We start from the raw sequence: 10,918 nt of genomic DNA on the forward strand, positions 1-10,918 counted from the left end.
CAAAAAATATAGGGGAGCTACACTGCGAGCTATTGATCTACAACATGATTTGCAAATACTATCAGGACTAAGTTCATGAGAAATTAAGTTCAATTAATCAAATTACTTATGAAGTCCCACTTAGATAGACATCCCTCAAGTCATCCAAATGATACATGATCCAAATCAACTAAACCATGTACGATCATCACGTGAGATGGAGTAGTCATCAATGGTGAACATCTCTATGTTGATCATATATACTATATGATTCACGTTCAACCTTTCGGTCTCCAGTGTTCCGAGGCCATGTCTGTACATGCTAGGCTCGTCAAGTTTAACCCGAGTATTCCGCATGTGCAAAACTGTCTTGCACCCGTTGTATGTGAACGTATAGCCTATCGCACCCGATCATCACGTGGTGTTTCAGCATAAGAACTGTCGCAACATTGCATACTTAGGGAGAACACTTATACCTTGAAATTTTAGTTGAGGGATCATCTTATAATGCTACCGCCGTACTAAGCAAAATAAGATGCATAAAGATAAACATCACATGCAATCAAAATATGTGACATGATATGGCCATCACCATCTTGTGCTTTTGATCTCCATCTCCAAAGCATCGTCATGATATCCATTGTCACCGGCTCGACACATTGATCTCCATCATTGCGTCGTGGTCATCTCGCCAACTATTGCTTCTACAAATATCGCTACCACTTAGTGATAAAGTAAAGCAATTACATGGCATTTGCATTTCATACAATAAAGAGACAACCATAAGGCTCCTGCCAGTTGCCGATAACTTTTACAAAACATGATCATCTCATACAATAACGTATATCACATCATGTCTTGACCATATCACATCACAACATGCCCTGCAAAAACAAGTTAGACGTTGTCTACTTTGTTGTTGCAAGTTTTACGTGGCTGCTACGGGCTTCTAGTAAGAACTGTTCTTACCTACGGCACAAAAACCACAACGGTGATTTATCAAGTTTGCTGTTTAAACCTTTAACAACGACCGACCGCAGTCAAATTTGATTCAACTAAAGTAGGAGAGATGGACACCGTCTGTCGGCGGAACCGGTCTCATGAACGTGGTCATGTAAGGTTGGTCTGGGCTTCTCCATCCAACAATACTGCCGAATCAAAATAAGACATTGGTCGTAAGCAGCATGGCGGTCACCGCCCACAACTCTTTGTGTTCTACGCGTGCATATCATCTACGCATAGACCTGGCTCTGATACCACTGCTGGGGAACGTAGCATGCAATTTCAAAAAAATTCCTACGCTCACGCAAGATCTATCTAGGAGATACATAGCAACAAGAGGGGGAGAGTGTGTCCACGTACCCTCATAGACCGAAAGCAGAAGCATTAGACAACACGGTTGATGTAGTCGAACTTCTTCTAGCCCATACTCCATCCAATATCGAACGGAAGTGCTAAAGGTTTCATGTGATGCTGACCTCAATGAACCAGACCTCGAGAATTCGTTCATCCCTTCGCTCCGAGGATTGGTCGAGTACTTGGCCACATGCATGAGTAGGCCTGTTGCCGGGATGTCCCATTAAAAAGGCAGGTCCCGACCGATTAAGTACCGAACGTACGTCACCTCCGAGTTCAGCACACATTCAGCTTGATGATGTTCCTCTCCCTCTTGATCCAGCAAGGTGTCGAGGAAATAGATGAGTTCCGTCAGCACGACGGCGTGGTGACGGTGATGGTGAAGTGATCCGCGCAGGGCTTCGCCTAAGCACCGCGACAATATGACCGGGGGTGTAAACTGTGGAGGGGGGCGCCTCACATGGCTAACAGTTGTTGTTCTCCTCGTCATGTCCATGATTTCATCCGGGACTCCGAACAAAATTCGGTCGCCAAATCACATAACTCATATAATACAATATCGTCATCGAACGTTAAGTGTGCGGAACCTACGGGTTCGAGAACTATGTAGACATGACCGAGACACCTCTCCGTTCAATAACCAATAGCGGAACCTGGATGCTCATATTGGCTCCCACATATTCTATGAAGATCTTTATCGATCGAACCGTTATGACAACATACGTTATTCCTTTTGTCATTGGTATGTTACTTGCCCGAGATTCGGTCGTCGATATCTTCATACCTAGTTCAATCTCATTACCGGCAAGTCTCTTTACTCGTTCCGTAATACATCATCCTGCAACTAACTCATTAGTCACTTTGTTTGCAAGGCTTCTTATGATGTGTATTACTGAGAGGGCCCAGAGATACCTCTCCGATACTCGGAGTGACAAATCCTAATCTCGATCTATGCCAACCCAACAAACACCTTTGGAGATACCTATAGAGCATCTTTATAATCACCCAGTTATGTTGTGATGTTTGATAGCACACAAGGCATTCCTCCGGTGTCCGGGAGTTGCATAATCTCATAGTCGGAGGAATATGTATTTGACATGAAGAAAGCAATTGCAGTAAAACTGAACGATCATAATGCTAAGCTAACGAATGGGTCTTGTCCATCACATCATTCTCCTAATGATGTGATCCCGTTCATCAAATGACAACACATGTCTATGGTTAGGAAACTTAACCATCTTTGATTAACGAGCTAGTCTAGTAAAGGCTTACTAGGGACACGGTGTTTTGTCTATGTATCCACACATGTATCAAGTTTCCGGTTAATACAATTCTAGCATGAATAATAAACATTTATCATGATATAAGGAAATATAAAATAACAACTTTATTATTGCCTCTAGGGCATATTTCCTTCAATTCTTGATATGGACAAATCTACAAGGGCACTTCTTCTGAGATGGCCATGGCTTACTTGGAAGGACTCGTGACGCGCTTGGGTTGGCTTGGGTCACCCTTGCGATGATATATATATATATATATATATATATATATATATATATATATATATATATATATACAACACTATTCTGGTCCCAGGATCAGAATAGTCATTTGGATCATGGCGCGCCCTATATAGACGCGATTAGCTGTTCCCGAACTTCCTAATCACCCACGCCCCCTCCTAAAAAAACACCCACGCCCCCACCGGTCCACCACTTCCCCCGATCCCATGATCCACACCAGCGCCCCCCGATTCCTCCCACGATCCGCCACCAGCGCCACGGCAACCTCCCGATCCACCGCCTGTCGCCGCCTCCCTGGCTCCGGCATGCCTCCCACCGCTGGCCCCATGGCCGTGGCGTGCTTCCCACCGCTGCCTCCCTCGGCCCTGATGTGCCCCCGCCGCCGTCCACCCTGGCCGCGACATGCCTTCGCCGCCGCTCTGCCCACCCTGTCCCCGACGAGCCTCCATCCGCCGCCCCCCGATGCGCCTCCTGCCGCCGCCCTTCCGACCCCAGTGTGCCTCCTGCTGCCTCCCTCGACCTGCTTCGATGACGGCACCGACCACCTCCACCTTCTTCCACCGTTGCACCGGCCAACGCTACCTTCTTCCACCATGGCGCCGGCCACCCCCTCCTTCCACCATGGCGCTGGCCACCCCCTCCTTCCACCGCACCGCCGACCACCTCCGCCGCCGCTCTCCACCCCGACCACCTCCGCTAGTCCGGCCAGACCTTGACCCTCTCCGGCTTGAACTTCCCTCCCTTCCTACGTGACCTGCCACGCGCCGCTGCCTGCATCTCGTCGTTGTTACGCGCCGTGGAGATCCCACCTGCGGTCTGCACCCTCCGCCTCCCTGAGGATGCCGCCGGCAAAGCTCAGGCACTGCTCTCCCGGTGGGGATTCGCCCATGTCGCGTCTAGGCAGACGCGACCCACCTCGCATGCCACGCTGGCCACATCCATCTTGCAGCGACCAACGCGAGGCCGAGGCGACCGTGGCAAACACAGTCCGGATCGCATATCCTTCATCTTAAACCGGCAACATCGAACCCATTTTTGGTTCCTCTTCCAGCAGCAGCCGCCCCCCAAGTTCAGAATTCTGGATGGCGACCATGCCTCCTCGGTATCCTCTCTGAAGCTATTTTATCTCTAATCGCTACTTGTGATGTGCTGAATCACCTCTATATTTTCTTGTTCTTCTTCAAAAGTTCAGGAGTCCAGGTTGTTCAGGCGGCACGGGCCAACATGCACACTCAACTCTGCTGTGCCTGAGAAGCCACATGAGTCTCTGGCCTAGGCAGAGATGGAGAAGGGGCTCAAAAGGCTGCTTTCCAGGGATGCGCTGAAGTTCTTTAACTAGGTCATGGTTGAGCAGCTCCTGCTCCCGTTCCGTCATCCCGCTTGGCCTGTTACATACATGCATTGTTCTTGGTGGAATTGGTCAACACACGAAGGAGCTAAACACTACAAAGCGTTTGACTTAACTAGTCACTTCAACTTGTAGTCGTTCATGTACACAAGCTGTTTGTGTATATGTCTCAAACAAAAAAGTGTGTTTTTTGTAACATTTTACCCTGTCTCGTTGCATCCTCTCTCTTTGGTTACAGGAGAATTTTATATACAGCGACAACCAAAGTTCATGTCAGAAAAATTGAAGTCCATCTATATGGAAGTTGATAATTGTTGTGTGTATGCAGGGGAGCACAAAAAAACTTGTAGCTGATAAATTTTCCTTTTGTTTAGCCACAACAATCTGTCTTGATGCCTGCTCTTTTTGAAGTGATTAAATGATGCTTGTTTATGGTCCATGTTGGTGCTTGATGTTGGAAATATATTACAGTGCGACTGTGAAGTTCAATTTGAAATAACCGAGCAGTCCAATGAGTATAAAAACCTTGTATTTCCCTGTTTCTCAAAAATGATGGTTTACGGGATCCAAATATTAAACATTGCAAAACATGTTGCTAGCAGTGTTTCAATTGTTATGTGTGCATTTTAATTTGCTGGAATTTTTTGTATAACATACATGATCGAGTTTAGAGCACACTTGCGTTCATGCATGCAAAAAATGGTTGTGTGTGTCTTCGTGCAATGGGTAGTTCTTTTTTCCTTTTGCGTATAAAAAGAAGGAAGTTCAAACAAAAAAATGCAAAAGTTCAAAAAATATGTGGCAAAAAAGATTGTGTAATCTACCAGCAAAAAAATGTAAATCCACACAAGAAGTTCAATATATATATAAAAGTTTTGTGTATGTTCTATCATGTAGGAAGCTAATTTTTTCTAAAAAAATAGATTTGTTAAAAATTCATCAAACCTTTTTCATTATTTTACATTACAAATGATAACACCAAAGAAGTCCAGATTGAAAAAAACCAAGAAGTTCAATTTCAAAAAAGTAGAATAATTCAATATATATGAAAAATCCAAATTTTTCTTGTTAATAAAATAATAAACCAAGAAGTTTAATTTCAAAAAATGGAGCAGCTCAATATTTATTACAAAAACTCATAATTTTCCCATTACTAACGAATAAAACCAAGAAGTCTAGTTTGAAATAACGAAGAAGTTCGTCATTTATTACGAAAGCTCCTATTTTTCCCATTTCTAAAAATACACAAAGAGGTTCAAAAATTGAAAAAATGGAACGGTTTTGATGTCTATAAAAATTCAGAATTTTCCGTTGCTAAAAGGTAGCATCTTTTTTTGCATCTTAATTTTTTGGAGCAATTCCATTTAAAAAAAGAAAATCAATAATTTCATATTAAAAACGGAATAGTTTGATGTATACAATAAACTCAAATTCTTCTTTGTTTCCATGGAAAATTAATCTATGAAGTTCAAGGTGAAAATAGCGGGAAGTTCAACTACTACACAGAATGCGTTTCAGAAGAGAATAAAAGAATACAAAACTAAAAGCCTAAAAAGTTTGTTGCAAGAAGTTCACGTGCTCCACCCTGCACGGTTCAAAAAATACATTACAAGACGTCCGTCGTTAATTTACATGTTGTTTTAAAAGGCAAAAAACAACGTTGTTTTGCCATTTTAAAAACTACCCTCAAACGACAACGAATTTGTAACACATGTCTACATGAAAAACTTGCTGCGATTCATAAGCTTTCCACCGGGTATATTATGTGCCACATTTCGATGAACAGTTTAAAATTTTCATGTATACCAATTAAAACACGTTTTGATGTATTCAAAAAAAAATTACCTGTTGAAAGAAGGTCATAGTGAAAACAACAAGAAGTTCAAGTACTCCAAGGAATGCATTTAAGGAGAGAATAAAAGTATAGAAAAATAAAATCTTAAAAGGTTTGTTGAAAGAAGTTCAAGTGCTTTGTCCGGAGAAGTTAAAAAGTTCTTGCGAGAGAGGTTCACCTTGTATTTCCTTGTTTAATTTTTTCCGTATAAAAATCGAATACAATTCTTTACTCAAAAAATAAAAAGGTGAAGTTCAAATTGAAATAACAGAGAAGTTCGGAGTTTATTAAAACCTAGGATTTACCTGTTTAAAAAATAAAAACACATTTTTGCAATTTTAAAAACAACGCATAAACGAAAAAAATGGTTGTTATAAGTTCAAGTGCTCGGCGAGGAAAAGTTCAAAAAAATCTTGTGAGAGAGGTTCACCGTGTATTTAAAATACATAAAAATATGTTGTTTTTGTGTTTTAAAATAATTCTCTCAAACCAGAGAGAAGTTCAAAGTGATAACAACCGGAAGTTCACGTACTACATGGTGTGTATTTCATATAAGAAAAATACAATAAAGTGAAACAGAGTGAAGTTCAAATAGACATGCCCCAGAAGTTCAACTACTTCACGCAGTGCAAAAAACAACACGACAAAAAAAATCACGTCAAAAATAGAGTGAAGTTCAAACAGACATGCCCAAGAAGTTCAACTACTTCACACAGTGCATTTCCATTCGCGATGAAGGCAGAAATCATGATCTCGTCATTTTCTAATTTACTTCAAAATGGCAGGAATATCATTTGTGTAAGTTCAAGTCCTTGGTCGGATAAAGTTAAAAAAATATTGTGAGAGAGGTTTGTACAAAAAGAATATCATTTGTGTAACACTGATGAAATGGATGAGAAAATTATAAACGAAAATATGTCACACAAGTTCAATGTGAAAACAACAGGAAGTTCACCAACTACACTGAATGAATTTCAGATGAAAAACTTTTAAAATCATAGCGAGTATGAAAAAATGATCAACATGGGAAAGTTGTGTGTTTACATCAACTTTCCATTGGTATATCACTTGCTCAATTCCGGTGAGTTGATGGAGAGATACGAGCAAAAAAAGTACGTGAAAAAATAGAGTGAAGTTCAAGTGTACGCGGTGCATTTTTGAAGAATCTGTTTCGTGATAAAGGCAGAACGAATGATCTCGCCGTTTTCGAAATTACTTGAAAATGGCTACGAATCAGAGAAAACCATCAACATGAAAAAGTTTCGCATTTTCCGTAGCTTTTCAGCGGTATATTATTTACCCCATTCAGATAAAGTTTGTAGAAATTACAGTGAAAATATGTTTTTAGACATTATCAAAATTGGATTAAAACCGTAAATAATTGGGAGAAACAATATATACCAAAAAGTTTCGCATTTCCTCAAACTTTCCAACGCCATATCATTTGCTGTATTCGGACGTACGGTTAAAAAATTAGCTCGAAAATATGAACTCGGTGGAACTTGTATCGTTTTCTAAATTACTTTTAAACCGTTTAAAATTGGAAAAAAAATTTAACATGAGGAAGTAGTGCATTTTCATGAGCTTTCCAACGCCATATCACTTGCCTAATTGGATTATCCGTTTAGAAATGGCATAAAAAAATACAAACTCGGCTGTTTGGTCTCCGAAATTCTACGATTTTCCAAATTACTCTTTATCCATAGGGAATTAGAGAAAACTTTCAACATGTGGAAGGAGCGGTTTTGCAGCAGCTTTCCAACGCCATATTATTTGCCTCATTCCGACAAACGGTTTAGAAATGCGATCGAAAATACGATTCAAGTTTTTTGTGTGAAGAAAAAAGGTTTTCAAACTGCTCTTAAACCGCTTACATTTTGCCAAAAATTTAACTTGGGTCATGATACTCGTGTCCATAGCTTTCCAACGGTATATCGCAAGCCCCATCTGGGCAATGTTTGCGGAAGTTCAATATAGCACTGGGGGAAGTTCAGGTCGAACAACTCAGGCAATAAAATTACAACAGACGCAGGTTCATTACGACCTGAGAGCAAAATCCGCCAACGAGCGAGATTCCTATTTAAAACGGGCATTTAGTTGCTAAAACCGTATGCAGATTACACTTACTTCACATAGAACATGACTGACCAGAATAATTCGCGCGGGGAGACACAATTGCGAGGATAGCCCGAAGGTCGGGTTCCTACAGAGGGAAGTTCAGGTTTGTGTCACCCAGGAAGGTCAGGTTGTGATCAGAAGAATATTCCAATCCCGTGATCAGAATAGTGTTTATATATATGGAGCTTTTCTATGACTACACAACAATCACTATTGGATATGGGAAAAAGTGGCCTTTTGGGACTTGCCTTGGCTTGGAGGAGGCAAACTGGAAGGCATTGCACCATCCATTTTTGCAATATCTAAGTGGAAAAGACTCTCTGCCCGACAAGTATTGGAGAAGGGTAGTTGCATTGGAAACATCAATACAATTTTGGGCGTCTCAATTCAATACCTTGTTGAGTTTTTTGAGTTATGGGTGACCCTCTGATACGTCTCCGTTGTATCTATAATTTTTGATTGTTTCATGCCAATATTATACCACTTTCACATACTTTTGGCAACTTTTTATATGATTTATTGGACTACCCTATTGATCCAGTGCCCAGTGCCGGTTCCTGTTCTTAGCATGTTTTTTGTATCGCAGAGTATCCATATCAAAAGAAGTCCAAATGCAATAAAATTACACGGAGAATTATTTTGGAATATTTGTGATTTTTGGGAGTTGGAATCACCGCAAACGGAGGCCCACACAACCCACAAGACACCAGGGCGCGCCAGAGACCCCTGGCGCGCGGTGGTGGGTTGTGCCCTCCTCAAACGTCGATTGGAGCTCTACTTTGGGCTCAAGGAAGCTTATTTCCGGAAAAAAATCGTGTTCAAATCTCAGCACAATCGGAGTTACAGATCTCCGGGAATATAAGAAACGGTTTTCGGCCAGATCTGGGGAAGGCGAAACAGAAGAGAACAGAGAGGGGGATCCAATCTCGGAGGGGCTCTTGCCCCTCCGCCGCCATGGAGACCAAGGACCAGAGGGGGAACTCTCCTCCCATCTAGGGGGAGGCCAAGGAAGAAGAAGGAGGAGGGGGCTCTCTCCCCCTCGCTTTCGATGGCGCTGGAGCGCCACCGGGGCAACGATCGGGACGGCGATCTACATCAACAATCTTGCTACCGTCAACACCAACTCTCCCCCCTCTATGCAGCGGTGTAACGCCTCTTCCCCCCCTGTAATCTCTACTTAAACATGGTGCTCAACTCCATATATTATTTCCCAATGATCTATGGTTATCCTAGGATGTTTGAGTAGATCCGTTTTGTCCTGTGGGTTAATCGTGATCTTGGTTGGTATGATTGTATATTTTATTTATGGTGCTGTCCTACGGTGCCCTCTGTCTCACGCGAACGTGACGGGCCCCCGCTGTAGGGTGTTGCAATATGATCATGGTTCGCCTATGGTGGGTTGCGAGAGTGACAGAAACTTAAACCCGAGTAGGTGGGGTATGACGTGTGGGAATAATGAGGACTTGATACTTAATGCTATGGTTGGGTTTCATGACCTTAATGATCTTTAGTAATTGCGGATGCTTGCTAGAGTTCCAATCATAAGTGCATATGATCCAAGTAGAGAAAGTATGTTAGCTCATTCCTCTCCCTCATATAAAATTACAAGAATGATTACCGGTACTTGTTATCGATTGCCTAGGGACAAATAACTTTCTTGTTGACAAAAACTCTCTACTAAAACTAACTTAGTTGTGTCTTTATCTAAACAGCCCCTAGATTTTATTTACGTGCTCTTTATTATCTTGCAAAACTATCCTATCACACCTACAAAGTACTTCTAGTTTCATACTTGTCCTAGGTAAAGCGAACGTCAAGCGTGCATAGATTTGTATCGGTGGTCGATAGAACTTGAGGGAATATTTCTTCTACCTTTAGCTCCTCGTTGGGTTCGACACTCTTACTTATCGAAAGAGGCTACAATTGATCCCCTATACTTGTGGGTTATCAAGACCTTTTTCTGGCGCCGTTGCCGGCGAGCAATAGCGTGGGGTGAATATTCTCGTGTGTGGTTGTTTGCTTTATCAGTAAGTAGTTTTTATCCTGTTCTAAGTTGTTCTCTATCGTTAGTTATGGATATGGAACACGAAACACCAAAAAAATAGTTGTACCTACTACTCATGGAGATGGGGAACCTCCTAAAACACTCGATGCTCGTTATGTGAAAAATATTATGCACTACTTTGATAATCCTGAGAAAACCCCATTCAACTATATAATGGGAGTAACGTTGGATCAACGTGAATACTTTAGGGATTATCGCTTGACTCATAAAGGGAAATTGTTATGGGATCAAATTCATATGTTGCATTGGTATGCTCGGGATTTATGCTTGAGATATGATTATACTTGTTGCTCTAAGATTGAGGTTCCACACCTTCCCTTTTCATGTGAATTTAATGATAATGAAACCTTGGCTTCTTATGCTAGAGGTATATATGATTACTATGATGTGGAACGAATAGAAGAATTTGTTGCTTTTAAGGGTGCTTATGAAATTGAATCTTTGTTTGAAAAATATGAAGCTTTTGATGATGATGTTTATAGACCTGAAAATTTTGCCATCCTTAAATATTGCTATGATAATTATAAATACAATTTTGATATTGATGAATTTATTGAGAAAGTATCCGCTGTCCAAGAAGAGAGTAATATTTTGCAGGAGTCTATGGAAGAAGGAATTGATGAAATTGTGAGCTCATTGGATGAAAAAGATGATGAGGAGAGCGAAGAACAAAAGGAGGAAGAGCGGATTAG

This window comes from Triticum aestivum, chromosome 1D (assembly GCF_018294505.1).
Source record: "Triticum aestivum cultivar Chinese Spring chromosome 1D, IWGSC CS RefSeq v2.1, whole genome shotgun sequence".
Lineage (NCBI taxonomy): Eukaryota > Viridiplantae > Streptophyta > Magnoliopsida > Poales > Poaceae > Triticum > Triticum aestivum.